The 19,689-nt window shown below is 37.5% G+C and overlaps 1 protein-coding gene across 1 annotated transcript in view; it reads left to right on the top strand.

Moving 5' to 3' along the window:
- The first annotated feature begins 4,912 nt into the window (after positions 1-4,912).
- The window catches only part of pde4b.S (phosphodiesterase 4B S homeolog), a 257,804-nt gene continuing 243,027 nt past the window's right edge, over positions 4,913-19,689 (top strand). The window contains exon 1 of the mRNA XM_041591314.1: positions 4,913-5,148. The gene's annotated coding sequence lies outside the window, so the exon portion shown is untranslated. The remainder of the gene's footprint in view (positions 5,149-19,689) is intronic.

The following is a 19,689-nucleotide window of genomic DNA, read 5'->3' as shown; positions in this document are numbered from 1 at the left end:
AGTAGTTTAAAGAAAATTCAACACAATGACTTCATGGAAATAGAGCTTAGTGAAGAAATACATATACTGTAAGAAATAGTAAAAGATAAAGTTGGAACTTAGAAAGAACCAGTAAATCTTCAGCTATATAAAACAAAGTGGAGTGACAGAATGATCATTAGCTAACAAACGTGTGGCACAGCTAAAAATCACAGAGGATACATTTATAAGGAAAAACATGGTGAATATGCAGTTTTCCCTGATACCCATGGAAAGACTTTAGAATGCCAGAAAGGTATGGCACTTAAGATATAGAACAGCCTTTAAATAGAACACAATATAAATGTACTGGAGTACATTTTTATTATGTACTGGCATGTTGCAGCAGAGGAAGGTGAGGAGAGGAAGGTGTTTGTCTCCTATATGCTTGCTGGGTACTTTCACTAAAAAATGTAAACTTGAGCTTTGAAATTGTTGTCCTCGTGTATTGTCCTCAAGGATCTGGCATCTCATTTGTTGATGATCTTTGATGGGAGGTCAGATCGTTGACTCACTGATTGATTTCTTCAAGATTAGATCAACCCACACTGACAACTCAGCAAGTACATTTCATATTTATTGCATATGTGACATCCATAGACATTAAAGTAAAGCAGTCCACATATTAGTTCAGTGACCTTATATTATATCATCAATGTATATAGTGCTAGCCAACGTGCTTTACATTAATTTATAAAGTCCTTATATTATAGGATAATTAGTCTAAATACTTGTATAAAACCAAGCAGGTTTACTCTTGAATGGAAATAAAAAAAAACAAAACAATCAGTAGTCAGTTCCGATTTATCAACTGTAGGAAGGCTAGTGAAACCAACATTTTTATTAGCTTCCATAACCTTGTTAGTATGTGAAAGAAAGGAGATATAGATATTGTTTTGGGTTTTTTTTTTTTGGCAGAATTGGCTCCTTTATCTACACTACAGGTGTGTGACCTGTTAACCAGAATGCTGGGAGTTAAAAGATTTGAATTATTTGCATAAAATGGAGTATTCCCTATCAATAAAATCTGAGCTTTCTGGATCCTATACCTTTACTTGTCGAAAGATTTGGCCAAAACGGAACCCTAGAAAACATTTCTTACTTCCTGATTTTTAAAATGATTTTAAAGCTATGGGCACACAGGCTGTTGGCTAAGGTCTGTCCAAATATTGACCTCAGCTTCAGCTCCACTGTGTGTGACTGCATTCAGGCTGATCTGATTCAAATCAATGGAGCAGGGCACTGAGCAGATTTGCTTCTCTCAGCCTGCAAAAATACTCAGGATGACAACATCCGAAGCCAGCAGCCTGTGTGCCTATAGAGTAAGGATTCAAATTTGGCTTAGACACACACTTAGTTTGAAAGCAGCTAGTAAGTTGCAGATAAAACTTAGTATCTTTGTAAAATGTATAATGAAGCAATTGAATTCTTAATGAATGCAAAATTGAGCATAGGACTGGCCAGATATGGGATGACTTTGATGTAGTTGGCCAGCTTAAATATATTGCAATATATGGACAAACAATCCCTGTTTTGTTTAAAGGGTAAGGCATTTTTTAGTAGCAGTATGCACAAAATGTCTCTGTCTTAAATATATTGATAATGGGTTGAGTGCAGAGGACCTCTTGTATTTGTGTGTATATATATATATATATATATATATATCTATATATATGTATGTGTCTATACATGTACTGTATATTCTTGACACTCAACAATACAAATGTTGGTAGTCATATATAAATTTGTATAAAATGCAAAAGTTGTACACAAGTAGCAGAGAGATTGGGCTTGCAGCTGTTGTACAGATGACAAGTCTTATTTCAGCAGTATTATTATAATTAATGCTCATGAATCAGTTCCCACAAGGATTTTCAGTCCCACATTCCTGGAATGAGAAGCAGGAACTAGAAATGCATAAATATATCCTTGTATCTTTACTTGCCATATAATTGGAAGCTATTGTCCTGAAAACATAGGATATGTGTGTTTTTTTTTGCTATTTCTTCGGCTTTCCAATAAAGAGCAGCTCATTTTACAGAGGGTTTTTCAGTGGAATGATGATTTGTATGTTTGGAAGAACAGGACGTAAAACGTGACTAGACTTCAATTTTAGATTTTGCCCTGCTTAGTACAAGAAATAACAAGAAAACATAGCTAATCATAATTAAAACAATAGGCAAAAAGAAGAGTACTGCAGAATATACATAGTGCATAAATATACATAAATATGCGATAAGAAACATACAGCAGTATCAAAAAGAATATTCAGCGCAAGCTCTATTCATTGCATTAATGTTGAAAAGGGGGTCTACGGCCCCTTTAAGTTTCAGCATCTTTGATGTTTTAAAGCCTATGTATAGAATGTGATAGCATACCCACCATTTGTGAAATATATGTTGAATAACATGAAAGAAAAGATATAGAGAGAACATGGATGTTTTCTGATTCAATTCTTTTTAGTCTTGTTCTTGACTCCACTGTTAACACACACTGCATTAATTCAAGCTACAGCTCAAAGGTCACTATCCCACTGCGAGAGCAACCCTCTCCTCATGTGTCAACGCTGGCAGAAAGATGAAAATGGAATAGGTGCTGCTTTGAAATCCCGCGGAGAATCTTTAGAAGCTTCAAAAACTGATGGGCTGATTATGTTTATTAGTTCCAAATATTTTCTTTTATAATGCTCGACTCTAAATGATAATGCTATTTGTTCATTTGGAATGTATGCAGCAACAAAGTTCATCAAATTGATTCCCTTGGAAGTCTCTATTTAGTAGTCATTGCTTTTTTATGAATTAAGTGGCTGTTTCATTTTAATGAATAAAATGCCCTTTAGCTTCATATGTGGGTTTCTGTCTTGTTCCTTTGTTAACGTTTGTTAACATTCTGCTCCATTTATCTCCCCATGGATCAGACATCAAGGCTCAACTCTACAAGGCAGGGACCTTGGGGTGAATGATTGTTATATTTTCATGAACTTATTACCATTAATTAGGTTTGAAAATATTCCAGAATTCTCACATTTTTAATAATACAGAAGTTAGCAATTGGTAAATGAATATGTAAATGCAAATAGTATTTTTAAAATTTATAATTGACCCCTGCCTAGCCTACCTACTCAATTACTTTTCTATTAAAGGCTATTTATGTCTCAGCAAGTGGTCTCTAACTGATTTGCCCTTGGTGGACTGTGTTATTGGATTAACCATATGTGTCAGCATAGCTCATGATAAAAAATTATTGCATTTTATCCCAACAAGGAACAGCTACCTGGGAAGTGGGTTCCCAGGGAAAGACTGCCTGGCTGAACCTGTGCTAGGTTCATAGGTATAAGCATATATTTAGAATGCATAATGGCTATATTTCAGTTATTCCCATTCTCAGTTATAGCTCCCTTCATTGTTTCCCTAAGCTGTTACATCTGCGCACCTGTGCAATTACATATATGAACACGCAATTGAAAGTAGCATTTGTCCCTTACTGCACTGTTGGTGCTGACTAATGAAACAATGTAGCATTCGTCATCTCTCCTGCAGCTAAAGTTCAATTCCCAAAAATGGCTAGTAGTCAGCTTCAAACCTGGCTTCTGCTATTTTGTTTTAATATTCAGAGCCCGCATTGCAGAGAATAGCAAGTGAAGAGACTCATTTTAATGGCCGTTAAATATACAAATATGTTTAAAATCATTGCAAATATGTAATAATTGTATATTGGAAATTTGCTTGGAATTATATATATTTTTTTGTTAGGTATATTTGTATGTCACAACTCCTTCAGATTTTAAAACCACCAGCTAATATGAACAATTTTCATTTACAGTTCAGTCTCTAAAATCAAAAATTCATTAAAAAAACATAGTTTGCCTGTTAAATTTTTTTTAATACAGATCTAATACCTAAAAAGTACATCATAAAATATAATTGCAACAACTCATAGCATTAATCTCACCATGTCCAAGGCATGGAGGTCATAATGTGAATCCCCCCAGTAATGCAGCAGATGGTACTCAAACTCTGGGGAATAATGGGAAAAAGACCCTCTTTGAACTTTGTATCTAACATAGGGAAATAAACGATCATTTGGAGGGGTGAACCAAACTACAGCTGGAGGAGAGAATCGTTCTGAAGCCCTTACTAAAAAACCAATAATATTTATAAGCGCACAATGTCTTGAAGAGGTTGAAAATAACAGAAACAAGAACTGCTGGGCAATACATACTTAATAAGTGTATATTTGGTTATAACAAACTTTGCCCACCAATATGAGGGTACAATATATATAGTTTAACCTGGTCCAGTGCTTACTTTGTACAGAGGGAACATCAATAACTTTACTCTTTGAAAATGATTGGTGAAACCTTTTCAAAATGATTTAGTCCAGTTGTTTTAGGCTTGTTAGATACTGAACATTAATTGCGATCTGTTTACACTTCCCACTAGTATTATTCTAGGTGTTCTGTCCTTTTTATATATTGATATATTCAAAATTAAATACAAATATAAAACAGGGGTCTAAAACTCAAAATAACTATAGCTTACTGTATTCTGCTGTAACCCATGGAAGGGCTGCTTGCTAGTATCAGTAGAATGACAGCCTAACAGCTATTTCTTAAGAGAGGAGCGGGATTGAATAACAGCACTGCTGTGACACTCACCTGACTTTTAATGATTCATAGTTTGAGCATAATGGCTCCTATAAAAGGAAACACTTGTGTAAGACACGCTTTGTATGGAAGTTAAGGAAAGACTCCATTGTTATGTGCCTGTTATTCAGAGCCCAGCTGAAAGGAAAGGCTGCACGGGTGTGAGCTAGTCTCATCTCGTGCTGGCAGATGGGGAGGGAGTGACAGTTTTGGGTGGGATTGTAATGTGCCGGCGTGTGACTGGAGGATCCCTGTGTGTTATGAATGGGCTTCTATTTAGCTCGCCATTCTGTGTGTGTACAGTGCTTTCTAGGCTGTAACCTCCCCATCCTTCCATGCTGTGTCCTGGGAGAGCAGGGGCGGAAGAGCTGCCTCAGGTGCACTTCTGTGATAGGACAGTGAGAGGATAGCGGCTGCCAGGGAGCACACCATCCATACTGACAGCATCGAGCTGAAGAGAGCCCAGGTGTTTCTGCTCTTCACGGGTGAGTGGACAAGCTGTTCTCATTCTGCTGGGGGCAGGGTAGAACTGCCTAACCCCCCCCCCACACACACACACACAAAGTCAACTATCAAGCATGAAATAGCCATTGCCATGTACCCACTGTGACTGCCCAGAGCTTTTACCACAGAGCAACATTATCAGCATGTGTGTATGAATATATGTACACTAACAGAGAGAGAGGAGAGAGTCGTTCATTTACAGTCTAGGGCAGGAGTGCCCATACTTTACTTATGCAAGGTCTACTTTTAGTGATGATGTCCTATTAGAATCTCCATCCATAAAAGCACTGTTACAATTCTGTTCCATGGAAAATATTACTTAAATATTGATTTATGAGAAAATGTATAGAAAATGTATATTTCTAACAAACAACTATTTCTTATGTAACCTTAACTCAAATATCTGAAAAGAATGAAACAGGAGAACCAACTGTTTGTTGACAGTGTCTTGAGATCTACTGATCACCAGCTAAAGGTCTACTGGTAGATCCCAATCTACCTCTTGGGCACCCCTACTTTTTAAGTCCTTTTTTATAAAGAGCAAAGCAATTTGTTCTGTTAACATTTGTCTTGTAGAAACTGAATTAAATCAATTATAATAGGTCCCTGGCCAAAGGATCAAGTGTTTCTCCGTCTCACCATAAGATGCTTTAACACCCCTCCTGATAAGAACAGATACTACACTTGGGGGCACATTTACTTAGCTCGACTGAAGGAATAGAATAAAAAAAACTTCGAATTTCAAATGATTTTTTTGGCTACTTCGACCATGGAATTGGCTACTTTGACCTTCGACTACGACTTCGAATCGAATGATTCGAAGTAAAATTCGTTCGATTATTCGACCATTCAATAGTCGAAGTACTGTCTCTTTAAAAAAAACTGCGACCCCCTACTTCGCCACCTAAAACCTACCGAGGTGCAATGTAACCTCAATGTTACCCCATAGGCTTCCTAACAATTTTCTGATCGAAGGAAAATCGTTCGATCGATGGATTAAAATTCTTCGAATCGTTGGATTCGAAGGATTTAATCGTTCGATCGAATGATTTTTCCTTAGATCGTTCGATCGTAAATAATGCGGTAAATCCTTCGATATTCGAAGTCGAAGGATTTTACTTTGACGGCCGAATATCGAGGGTTAATTAACCCTCGATATTCGACCCTAATTAAATGTTCCCTTTAATCTTAGCCAAAAGGTGTTTGCTTTTGCCTTACATTATTTCACAAATTACCTTTGTGAACTGTGTTGTAGCAACAAGTTATACACTAAATGGCAATGTGTTGGGAGTTTCCTTAAATGAAAAGGATCTAGGGGTCTTTGTAGATAACACGTTGTCTAATTCTGGGCAGTGTCATTCTGTGGCTACTAAAGCAAATAAAGTTCTGTCTTGCATAAAAAAGGGCATTAACTCAAGGGATGAAAACATAATTATGCCTCTTTATAGGTCCCTGGTAAGGCCTCATCTGGAGTATGCAGTTCAGTTTTGGACTCCAGTCCTTAAGAGGGATATAAATGAGCTGGAGAGAGTGCAGAGACGTGCAACTAAATTGGTTAGAGGGACGGAAGACTTAAATTATGAGGGTAGACTGTCAAGGTTGGGGTTGTTTTCTCTGGAAAAAAGGCGCTTGCGAGGGGACATGATTACACTTTACAAGTACATTAGAGGACATTATAGACAAATGGCAGGGGACCTTTTTACCCATAAAGTGGATCACCGTACCAGAGGCCACCCCTTTAGACTAGAAGAAAAGAACTTTCATTTGAAGCAACGTAGAGGGTTCTTCACAGTCAGGACAGTGAGGTTGTGGAATGCACTGCCGGGTGATGTTGTGATGGCTGATTCAGTTAATGCCTTTAAGAATGGCTTGGATGATTTTTTGGACAGACATAATATTAAAGGCTATTGTGATACTAAACTCTATAGTTAATATAGGTATGGGTATATAGAATTTTAATTAAAAGTAGGGAGGGGTGTGTGTAGGGATGCTGGGTTTTCATTTGGAGGGGTTGAACTTGATGGACTTTGTCTTTTTTCAACCCAATTTAACTATGTAACTAACTATGTAACAACACATTATTTCACAAAGGCCACTTCTGGTCTTTGGCAGAATCTGTGTGGCCTGTACATGGCTGGGGGAGATTTCATATTTAAAGGGAATTTTCCTCAATTTTCAATGCATATTAAGAATGTAAAGATATATTTGGGACTGGTTGTGCTATTTGTATTGTAAAATGTCTGTCTGCCTTTGGTCTTAAGGGAGGAACCACGCAAAGTAAAATCAAGGATTTCTATACAAAGGGCCAGGTCAACAAAGATATTAAATATTTAATGTTATAACAATGCCTAAACAGGGAAGTAATCAGGAACACAAGCATCTGACCCCAGTATTTGCATTTTTTGAAATTGTAAGCTATTATGTGCTGGTCCACATACTGAATAATAATATTGCTCCATCTTTCCATTCTACATTCTTCCTGCTTTGCATAGAAATGAGAAAAGGGTCTCGTTTCTAAATGGTTTTCTTGTGAACATGTTTTTACATGTATGTCACTTTTGATGCTTTCTCTTTTGTTGTACAGTACATATTCTGTTGGTGTGTCTGTATCACAGTGACCTGCCAAAGTCACTTACAGTCTTCAAGAGTTAGTTTTATACACTTCCCATGTATCCAAGCCACAAGTTCAACAACAGTGCCCATACTACCCAAACCCATACTACCCAGACCTCTGTAAACTGTATATAGCTGGGGGCGTAATTCCATAACAGATAAAGGACAACACACATTTCAATCCTGTTGTTTATTCTATGATGTGACTATGACAAAGGCCAGTGGATATAAGAACTTATAGAAATAGGTTGCAATTTTCTTGTAATGTTTGCATCATAATAATTTTTGCTGCAAAGTCAGAATTACTTTTTTAGATTTAAAGGAGCCTTTAATATATGATTCGTTTGTAACCCTTGGGGCAGATTTATCAAAGTGTCAGATTAGAGGTCACCACAAGAAAAAAACCTCACTCACTTTCTATTCATTCCTATAGGATTTTTAGAATCGTATTTATCAATGGAATTCAGCATTTGATAAATATGCTTTTAAAAATCCCATAGGAATGAATAGAAAGTGAGTGAGTTTTTCTATGGCGAGTTCTAATCTGACACTTTGATAAATGTGCCCCTAAAGGGCAGATTTATCAAGGGTGGAATTGAAAATTCTAATTTTGAATTTTCGAGTTTATTTTAGTGTAATTTGACTAGGGAATAGTCCAAATTTGATTCAAATACTTTCTTATTTCTACATTGTTAATCTTTATTGTGAAAGCATATTTCACCACAGGAAGGTGAAAGGCTTGCTTAGGCAACTTTTTAATATGACTAGTACCTTTGGTCACAATTTAAAATATAGTTAATAATAGTATTTATTTGTGCATATTGAAGTCTTTAAGCTCTAAAACAGACAGTGGCTCTTCCTCCTCAGCTCTTTTCAGTGTGTTTTGGTTAAGATCTTGTGTGTAATAGAATGCAGCGGCGTAACAATTGCTTTCCGGGCCCCCTGCTGAAAATATAGAAACAGTCCCCCACTCCTCCCCCTTTCCTCCTCCTCTGTCGATTGAGCTGGCTCAATGCGGCGTGCATGCAAAATTTTCTGTAAGACAGCATTGGAGGAAGGTTTTTGGTGCTGCAGACCCCGCGGTCTGGGCCCCTCCTGTTCCCTGTCCCCCCCCACATGGGGTCTGCTTCCTCTGCAGTTACACACCTGATAGAGTGGAAACTGAACTATATGTGGCTACATTAAAGTTTATGTAGCATGTGACCAGGCCCGGATTTGCGGAAAGCCGCACAGGCCCGGGCCTAGGGCGGTAGATTTTTAGGGGGGCATCCGCACTGGTTCAGAAGCACTGGGGATTTGCAGGAAATACAATAGTTTTTAAAATTACCTGTGCACCAATCCCCAGTACTCCAGGACCCGATGCTGATGTTTATATAAACAAGCTGCTGTGCAGCCATAGGGGCAGCCATTCAGTCTGAATAGAGGAGAAAAGACATAGGTTACACAGTAGATAATAGAAAATTTCCCATTGTAGTCTACAGAGCTTATCTGTTATCTGCTATGTAAACCAGAATTTTTTTTCAGCTTTGAATGGCAGCTCCCATGGTTACACAGCATCTTATTTATATAAACCAGTGATCCCCAACCAGTAGCTCGTGAGCAACATGTTGCTCTCCAACCCCTTGGATGTTGCTCCCAGTGGCCTCAAAGCAGGTGCTTATTTTTGAATTCCAGGCTTGGAGGCAAATTTTGGTTGTATAAAAAACAGGCGTACTGCCAAACAAAGCCTCAATGTAGGTTTACAATCCACATAGGGGCTACCAAATGGCCAATCACAGCCCTTATTTGGCACCCCAAGAACATTTATCATGCTAGTGTTGCTCCCCAACTCATTTTACTTCTGAATGTTGCTCACGGCTTTAAAAGGTTGGGGATCCCTGATATAAACTATAGTAGTCTTTCTGAAGCAAACACACATGTTTTTATCAATGCAGGACAACAGTACATTATAAAGATAAAACAAGGGGCAAACTCCCATCATGTAAAATTGTATCAGCACCATTATTCAAACGAAGATATATTGCATTTACAATTGAGCAGAGAATGATCATTCATCAGAAAAATCTGCTAAATATGTTCCCAACTTGTTTTGTCTTGTCCCGACTTATACTTGTTTACTTGTAGACTTTGCCTTCTTGGAACCAGCAGATTAAAGAGGCAGCACCCCACATGGGACATTTGTTGGAGTTATCCGACCATTTGCATTCAACTCAAATTCAAACATTTGTGTTTGATCTTTGAAGTACCTGGACTTCCCCCCATTTTTTCTATCCCCTTTTTTCCTCTCCTCCTACATTATTTGTTTCGACACACAATTGCTTTAAGCCAGTTAGCGCCCCTTCTCTCTTATATATAAAAGTACATTATAAACGAATTACTTTAAAAATGTTTGGAGACAAAACAGTTGTTCAGCTGCTAATATTTGATTTTACTGTTGTAACAATTCTTGGCATTTTCTTTCTACTAGCTTTCTGTTACACATATATACCATCGGTCCAGCCTCTTATCAAGCATAAGACAAGTTGCACAATTTGTGACCAATTGCATGACAAAGTTATCATGACTTCATGGACACCTATGACTGGACCTTCTCGGTGTTCTTTGTACTTCAAATATCAAGACACTACAAAGTGGTTTGTTAGTCGTTAGGCCTTCTAGAAACCTTATCAAGATAGTAATTAGTGGTTAGGTTGGGGTCTTCCAAGATGCCATTAGCAACATCTAGGTGACTTACCTTGACTAATGACTTGTTCTCACACTGTGAAATAACTGGATAATATAATTAAAAACAACATAAAGCAAGCAAAGCACAGAGGATAAATATGAGTGGGCCTTAAAGGGATCCTGTCATCGGAAAACATGTTTTTTTTAAAACGCATCAGTTAATAGTGCTACTCCAGCAGACTTCTGCACTGAAAACCATTTCTCAAAAGAGCAAACAGATTTTTTATATTCAATTTTGAAATTTGACATGGGGCTAGACATTTTGTCAATTTCCCAACTGCCCCCAATCATGTGACTTGTGCCTGCACTTTAGGAGAGTAATGCTTTCTGGCAGGCTGCTGTTTTTCCTTCTCAATGTAACTGAATGTGTCTCAGTGGGTTTTTACTATTGAGTGCTGTTCTTAGATCTACAAGGCAGCTGTTATCTTGTGTTAGGGAGCTGCTATCTGGTTACCTTCCCATTGTTCTTTTGTTTGGCTGCTGGGGGGGAAAAGGAAGGGGCTGATATCACGCTAACTTTCAGTAGAGCTACTGCTAATTGAAGTTTATCAGAGCACAAGTCACATGACTTGGGGCAGCTGGGAAATTGACAATATGTCTAGCCCCATGTCAGATTTCAAAATTGAATATAAAAAAATCTGTTTGCTCTTTTGAGAAATGGATTTCAGTGCAGAATTCTGACACCTTTCTAACACGATGCCAAAATAAACACATTAAATTGCAAAATAAGTCCCTACCATGCATCTGTTTTAGCCAATGATTGTGCCATATTTAAAATGCTTCTGGTGCAATTAGCATTTACTAAAAATACCAGTGACAGGTTTACAAGAGGCGCGCCTCATACTACACCACATCAGGCAATTTCCTCATTACCTATCATGCGCTTAATTATATGCAGATAGCTTCACTAACAATCTAATCCTGAAACACACTAATACGCATGCATATATCAATTTTACTGTTGGGTTCTTATAAAGAAAGGTAAAAAGTACGAGTTCAGACAAAATTTCCTTTTGATGAGTCATACATTTTTTTCTATTAATATTTGTATCCTTTACTTATATATACTGTAACCTCTTTTTGGCCACCCCCCTGTGCCAAAGGTTATACATCATACCATTAATTACCAGTAACCATTTGCAGGTCCTGAGTCCCCTTTGCTAGGTGAAAGGGTACTGGGAAAACTCTTCTCTGGCAGTGCCTCCACCTAATGCGATCCGGGAATACACCTGCATTGGGCCCATTAGGAAAACATTCACTACACACACTTGTACGGTGTAAAAAATAACTTTATACAAGATAAATGCAGATTTAAAGGGTAAGTACCACCATCATATTACAATTATGCATTTACATAGCATAACCCACTACCCTGGCACTCCTGTGCCAGTCCCATCCAGGTAATTCCCTACCAGGCAAAGTCCCACACTATTCCATTGGAAGAATCAGAGTCTCAGTCCCTTATCCCCAATGAGTACAATAGGTCCCAAGTAGCACTAGCAGCCCAAAATACCTCTCCCTCCTGATTTGGTACTGGCTCCCTCATGGCAGGCATAAACAAAGCCGTGTCACAAATGCAAATATGCTGGATCCTCTCTTTTCTACCCTCCCCTGGGCACCACTCACCCTGGGGATTCACTCAGATGGGTTGGCTCATCCACAGCTTGAGCAGGGTTCCACAGTGATGAGATCCATTCCATGAAACATATGCAGCTTGTGTTATCCTCCAGGGTTTTGCTCCCAACACTCTCCATAGTGCGAGCACGATAACCCTTTTTCTCCTTACATCCAGCTCCCAACACTGTCTATAGCGTGAGCATTTAATACTTCCACTGCTGAACTAAAACTCCCAACACTCTCCATAGTGTGAGCACACAAACCAACATTTCCAAGCTCGGAACCTGCATGGTTGAGCTTCCAGGCATTAGAGTATCCTGCCTCAGCTTTGGCAGACCTATCGAACTCCACTTTAGCCTACATTTTGCCGGTTTAGATTCACTTTCTCCTCAGTGAAATAACAGTCAGCAGTAAGACCAAATCTTAATGATAATGGCTGTCTGAGCACATGGCTGTCCTTTTATAGTCATGTGGTGCAGCAGCGACACCATGTGACATCCTTCGGTATCTGCCATGCTGCACCAGAACAAGGACTCTAGCCCCTGCCAGAACTCCAGGAGACCCCATATCTCAAGTCCAGGGGATTTCCAAACCATGAGGTCTCAGACCGTAGGGAATTAACAATACAGGTCCCTACAATACTTATATTACCAACATAATTCTTCCTTCTTTGCAGAGAACATTTACTTCCACTGAGTGATAACAGAAGTTATTTGATTCTAAAAACATGCTAAATGCAACATTTAACATAATTTTTTGAGAAAAGATATGATCCCTAAGCTTTAAGTTACAGAAAAAGAACACTTTTCTGAAATTCATTATGCATAAGAAATTATATTTACATTGAATAGACTGTAAAGTAACACAAACATGGTGACCTGTAAGACCTTCATGCGTTCTACCTCAGGGTACGTTGTTTTGATTAAAAGTAAGATCAATATTAATATACATTACATGGCCCCAAGGGATAAAAAGCATCAGCCATTACAACTACAAAAGCTTCTTTGCTTGAATGTACAATTCTAAAACACAAATTATATTCAACTTTACATAATATATGCATATTACAGCCATTCTCAAAAGAGACAATGAATATATTCCTCCATTCAGTTTTTATTCTTAGGATTCTTTTGAATTAAAATAATATTCCTATTATATTTTCTTTTGTTAGCCTTAAGCTGGCTCTAGATGGAGTTAGAATGGCTTCAAATGAGTTGACTGGCTGTGGATCTCCAGCCGACCATTCTACCGTATATACTCGAGTATAAATCGTCCCGAGTATAAGCCGAGGTACCTAATTTTACCTCCAAAAACTGGGAAAGCTTATTGACTCGAGTATAAGCCTAGGGTGAGAAATGCAGCAGCTTCTGGTAAGTTTCAATCAAAAAATTGAGGGTTTCTGCTCCCATTGGAGGTGCCGGTGTCTCGTTTTTGGATGCCGGCGACCATTCTTGGACACCGGCAAATATTCTTGGAGACTATTCTTGGACGCAGGCGACTATTCTTAGACGCCGGCGACCGTTTTTGCTCTTGACCCGAGTATAAGCTGATGTAGAGTTTTTCAGCATATTTTGGGGGCTGAAAAACTCGGCTTCTACTCGAGTATATACGGTAAATAACCAGCATCTAATTAAACTAGAGTCCGTTGCTTGGCACTTTGCACTAGTGTCTCTCTAAGAATCTCTCAGCATTTCTTGGATGTATCTTTATTCTATATTTTAAAAATAAATTTAATATATGTTTTAGAACATTACAGTTGTTCAGCTTGTGCTGAGCTTGCTCAGATTGAAATAAATGCTGGAGATTTATGCAATGGCAAATAAACATTCCCAACAGTCCTCTGCTGCGTCCCATAGAGTTATGTATAAAACACCTGAAATTCCCAGCTTTTTTGCCATTTTAGTTTAGTCTACGGGAGGCAGCAGGGGATGCTTTGAGGGCACTTATGATTTGCAATGAAAAACAGGCCAGGCCAAAAACTTGTAATCCAACCATGTGCCATCTACCTTTTGACTGAAGAGCTGCATTAAAGCTGACCTCCAGTAGTAAATAATGAACAGGTGGCAACCCTAGGTAAATGCAACCATGCTCCTCACATGCACTAATAGCTATCTATATTGATCATCAAAGTTAACAGTTAACTACTGGCTCTAATTTAGGAGAGCTGTACTGTAATCATTATGAACAGTGACATTAATGTTTTCTCACTCAGGGCAGTGACATGTTTAGTTATTAAATATTTATTATCCATTATAATTAAATAGAATGTAGTTAGCTAAATGTAAAGCAGTGCATTTACCTCACCCCTACCTTATACAGACATTAGTTCTGCAACTCTGTAGACAGAAATTTTCAGCTACCGTTAATCCCTGCTCCTCAAAACTTACAGTATAATGTTGAGTGAAAACTCAATTTAACATGCAATGATTTTAAAACTTTTTTTTTTTTTTTACCATCCAACAATTTTCAGTTTGGTTCTTCTCCAATACTTCACCAGAAATACTTTTTTCCATCACTTTCTATTTCCTATTTGTGACTGTTTCTAATATTGAAATAAAAAAATGTTCCTAATATAGTTAGGCAAAAATGTGATGTATAAAGGCTGGAGTGACTTGATGTCTAACAGAACAGAACAGAACACTACTTCCTGCTTTGCAGCTCTCTTGGTTTCCACTGATTGGTTACCAGGCAATAACCAATCAGTGACTTAAGGAGGGAACATATGGGTCATAACTGTTACTTTTGAATCTGAGCTGAATGCTGAGGATCAATTGCAAACTCACTGAACAGTTATGTCCCATGTGGCCCCCCTTAAAGTCGCTGACTAACTCAGAGTTAAAGAGCTGAAAAGCAGGAAGTTGGAGTCTTCTGGCTATTCTGATAACTGTCCAGTCACTCCAGCCTTTATAGATTACATTTTTGGCTAACTAACTATATTAGAAACATTTTTTATTTTGCACAGCCTATCTATTTTGCACAGACTAACATTTAGTTTTTATTTATACACTGAACTGTTCCTTTAAGGATTTGGTTCAGCCGCATCCTGCACTGAATCCTGGATTCTGTGAATCCCTAATTTCAATGGGTACTTTTTTCATGATTTTGCATAATTTTTGCCTGATTTCAAAGTTTATCTAAATGTTTCCAAATATTGCTCTTTGTAAAATAAGAGGTTTAAAATACTAACCAGCTGCATACTTTGCCCATACCAGCTGATGATGAAAGGGGGTCAGAGCTGAGCAGAGAGGTTTAAGGGGCCGTGAGAGTTTGGGGGCAAAGTCATGGCATGCATTTTAAGAGAGCATGAAGAGAGGGCATCAGAGGTAGGTGGAAGAGGAGCATCCAGGGATTACACATTTACAGGCAAGCACATTAAAGGTAAATTTGTAATACCAGCCCTGGCCATTAATGGTATCTTACTGGCTAGGCTGGTGAATTAGCAGTCAGGTGGCAGCCATAAAGGATATGAACGCTGATATTAAACATCACAATATAAATTTACACCGGGCACTTTTGTAATGAAAAATTTTTTTTTTGTATGTGTCCTGATTACTTCTATTATGTTAAAATATTATGAAAGCAAGAACGAAACAGAAGATTTTTCTTATCTGAAACACATAAATATTATTACAAGTCATATGTATAACCAAAAGTGACAGATTGCCATGTTTAGGAAGTGTTAAAGATTCAGTAAAAATGTTGAAAAGGCAAAATTAGAAAACTGTTAAGACATTCACAAGAGTGGAAATAGAACATGCTAGAAAATGCAATAAATCTATCTCCAGATTTATTTTTGAAACAAAGCTGCAGCCAGTGCCCTGCCCTTTCTTAGAGAAGAGGCATTTAACATACATATCACATCCTGGGATTGACTAGAGATTATTTGATACACACCACTTTATAAGACTAATTATAAAGTGATTAAGACTGTATATTTAAATGTACCAACTTAACAGGGTAAGGGTGTCTCTGCAGCATTTTATCTGTCTTTTTACAGGATTAAACATAGTAGAAAAAGAAGCATCTGCTATAAATATACTTCTTACTCTATTCTTCTTGGAACTAAGGAAAGATGAAGCAAATCAAAACATTTAGATATAATATTATAGAGTAATAAAAAAAGTTAGCATTGAGGCATTTAGGTTAGATGAAACTTTTATTTGGTAGAATGGAGGACAATGAAAAATGCAACAAAGCAATAAATTAAGCAAAAATAAAAAAGGTCATTGCTAAGGAGGGAACAATTCTAAATTACTTTTGAAGGACATAAAGTATAAAGAACTATGAGAATGCAGTTCTTGAATGCATCTTTTTTGCTTATTTTTAGATCACTAAGAAACTGTTAAAGTAAGGCGTCATTTTTAATAGTTTCAGTACATTTAATTATATATGACTGGTTAACTCTGGAGCAAGTCTAAAAGCAACTAGAACATGTGCAGGTAAAATAAAATGTTCAGGACTTGATAGCTACAAGATTTTAGCTCTGTGGTTGTTAGACTACTTCACTTAATCTTCCATTTTGCTTATGGTGAGAGAATGGTGAATTGTAATCTTGTGCTGTTATTTAAAAAGGCATCCCATTCTTAGCCTGACAACTACAGGCCTGTGGTTTGGTTTCTGTGGTAGAAAAACATTTGTAGTGGGTAGTATAGGAAAAGATATTGCAATACATTTCAAATCATAAGACTATACCTTTGTGTCAGCGTAGCTTTATGTGGCATAATGGTTTCATATTAAAATCTTTATTCAGTGCGCTTAGTATTTCCTTACAAACAATGCCAGTGTGAAGAGACTGTAATCACTTTTAATCACTGTTGATCTGCTGTTGCATACTCGCCTCAGATTATAGTCATTTAGGCTGTATAGACGCAATAACGATTACAAATAACACGAAGTAGAATGTGGGCAAATGAACATTTGAGCATTCTGTTATATTTTATAACACTTTTCTCGTTGCAAAATGTCATGTTTTTTTCACATTCTGTTTTACAAGTATCTCTTGATTGTGTGAATAAACAAATGACGAGCCTCCCTCTCCAGGCTGTAAAGTTGGCAGGATAACAAGCCATTCTGTGTGATAATGAGAATATATCTATTCATTCATCTCATTACAAGAGAGCAGAAAGACTGTGTTTACTCTACTGACCCTAACTACAGGTAAACATAAGAAGAGACTAATATGGAATTTACCATATAAAGCTTTAAGGGTGTTCTTCATTGTAACAGCTGTTGCCTAAGCTTTTTCTTCACCTCTGTAAGGGAACATGCACAAAGGCAAGGTCTATCCAGATTGCTTGAGACATGGCTTTTAAAGGGTCTGTATTTTGAAGTACCTAGTCTTAAAGCTACAACTTATCAAAAACAGTTTTGCTCTTTTGCCACAGACATGGAGTTATGCTTGCTTAGTTGGCATGTAGTGATGTCTTATTTTTACAGATAAAAAGCAAATAAGTTAAAAATAAAGAATTTTTTGTTTATATAGGAAATTATCGAAAATTATTGACGTGCTATGCATAATGGTTTTCTGGATAACAGAACCAGTACATTTACCATACCTCCCAACATATGAAAAACAGAAAGAGGGACAAAAGGCGAAGAGAAATGTTTTTACCACTTTATGGCCACATCCCCAATTAATATGTCCATTTTATACATTTTGGCAGGTTATGAAAGTTTGAACATTTTTCTGGGAATTTTAGTGCAATGTTTTATGTGTTATAATAGTTTTGCTAATGAAGCTGAAATTGTCCTTTAAGTTGTGAGTAAGTTTAAGACTTGCTTATCTTGAATAGTTACAATTGTATCTTTTCTTATCTTAAATTGTTACAAATGTATCTAAGAGCAGGTGTTTAGTGTTCCCAGCTCTCTGCCAAAAAGCCTCTTATTTTAATTATGTTTCAGAAACTTTGTACCTTTTTCTGGCGTCAGTGCAGGAGATCAAACTTGGACATTTCATTAAGAAACTGGGGACTGCTGTCTGAGTTGTCAAAATCGGCACTGTTGGGAGGTATGCATTTACTGTAGCATGCAATATTTTACTTATGCATGCATTCAGTGATGAGAGCCTGTTATTTTGTTATACATCAATTATAAAACTAGCTCTTACTCTTTAGTGTAATTGTACTTTGGATTTATTTGTATTTATTATATTGCTCTCTGTTCTATTAATATTGTTCTGCCATACAGTGCTGTGTACATTTGTAGAACTATATAAAAAAAATACATATGCTTGTGACAGTTTGTTTATCTTAGATGGTGGCCATTTTATGACTTCCTCACTACAATGTCCACTATGCTATATAACAGTTTGTGCCTCCCCCCCAAATGCCTGCCTCGCTGCCTTTACTGATAAAAAGAGTGACAGACTGAGGGTGTGGGGGTTCGAGCGAGTGCATTCTGCTTACATGCAATGTGTGACCTCAATTTTGAAATCTGACATGGGCTAGACATAGTGTCAGTTTCCTAGCTGCCCCCAGTCATGTGACTTGTGCCTGCACTTTAAGATGGAATTACTTTCTGGCAGGCTGTTATCTCTCCTAACTGAATCAGTCTTAGTGGGACCTGGCTTTTACTATTGAGGGTTGTTCTTAGACCTACCAGGGAGCTTTTATCTTGTGTTAGGGAGCTGCTATCTGGTTACCTTCCCATTGTTTTTTTGTTAGGCTGCTGGGGCGAGGGAGGGGGCTGATATCACTCCAACTTGCAGTACAGCAGTAAAGAGTGACTGAAGTTTATCAGAGCACAAGTCACATGACTGGGGACAGCTGGGAAACTGACAATATGTCTAGCCCCATGTCAGATTTCAAAATTGAATAAAAAAAATCTGTTTGCTCTTTTGAAAAATGGATTTCAGTGCAGAATTCTGCTGGAGCAGCACTATTAATTGATGCATTTTGAAAAAAACATGTTTTCCCATGACAGTATCCTTTTAACTCAGCTACCCAACATCCAATTTTGTCTTCTATTGTAAACATCCAATTAGGTACCTCTGTACACAACATAGTTTGGTAAATCTATGCATAGTGGGCATTAAACTGTTCAGTAAGGCATGTCACGGGGTAAAATGCAATTTTCAGATATTTCATAAAAAACGGTCAGTTCAGCATAGTTTTGCAGTTTGGTAGTTTGTAGTAGAAAAAAGGGTATTGTGAAAATGTGGATGTGTTATTTTTATTTGGGTGCGTGTAAGCCAGATAGTTTGGTAGATCTATGCATATTTGGCATCAAAGTGTTCAGTAGACCTCTGGCATTCATATTTAGGATGTTTTCTTGGTACCTAATACTATGTGGGAGATACAATGCTAGAATATGGAAGCTTTGAAGTAATTTTCAGGTATTTTATCAAAACAGACAATTTTGGGAAAGCATTGCAACTCAATAGTTTGGAGTAGAAAGGCGTGGTTACCCATTTTGGATTCAACTGAATCCAAAAATATATGGTTTTGGGGGGGTCAATGTATTTTTGTGTGTTTTTACCCAGTAAACAATACAGTGAATATGACACTTATTAAGTAGCTGAAGTGACTTCTGGGATAATTTGTATGAGCTAACTTCATTTTGGGGTTTCT

This window comes from Xenopus laevis, chromosome 4S (genome assembly GCF_017654675.1).
Source record: "Xenopus laevis strain J_2021 chromosome 4S, Xenopus_laevis_v10.1, whole genome shotgun sequence".
NCBI lineage: Eukaryota > Metazoa > Chordata > Amphibia > Anura > Pipidae > Xenopus > Xenopus laevis.
This window is presented reverse-complemented; position numbering and strand designations above follow the sequence as displayed.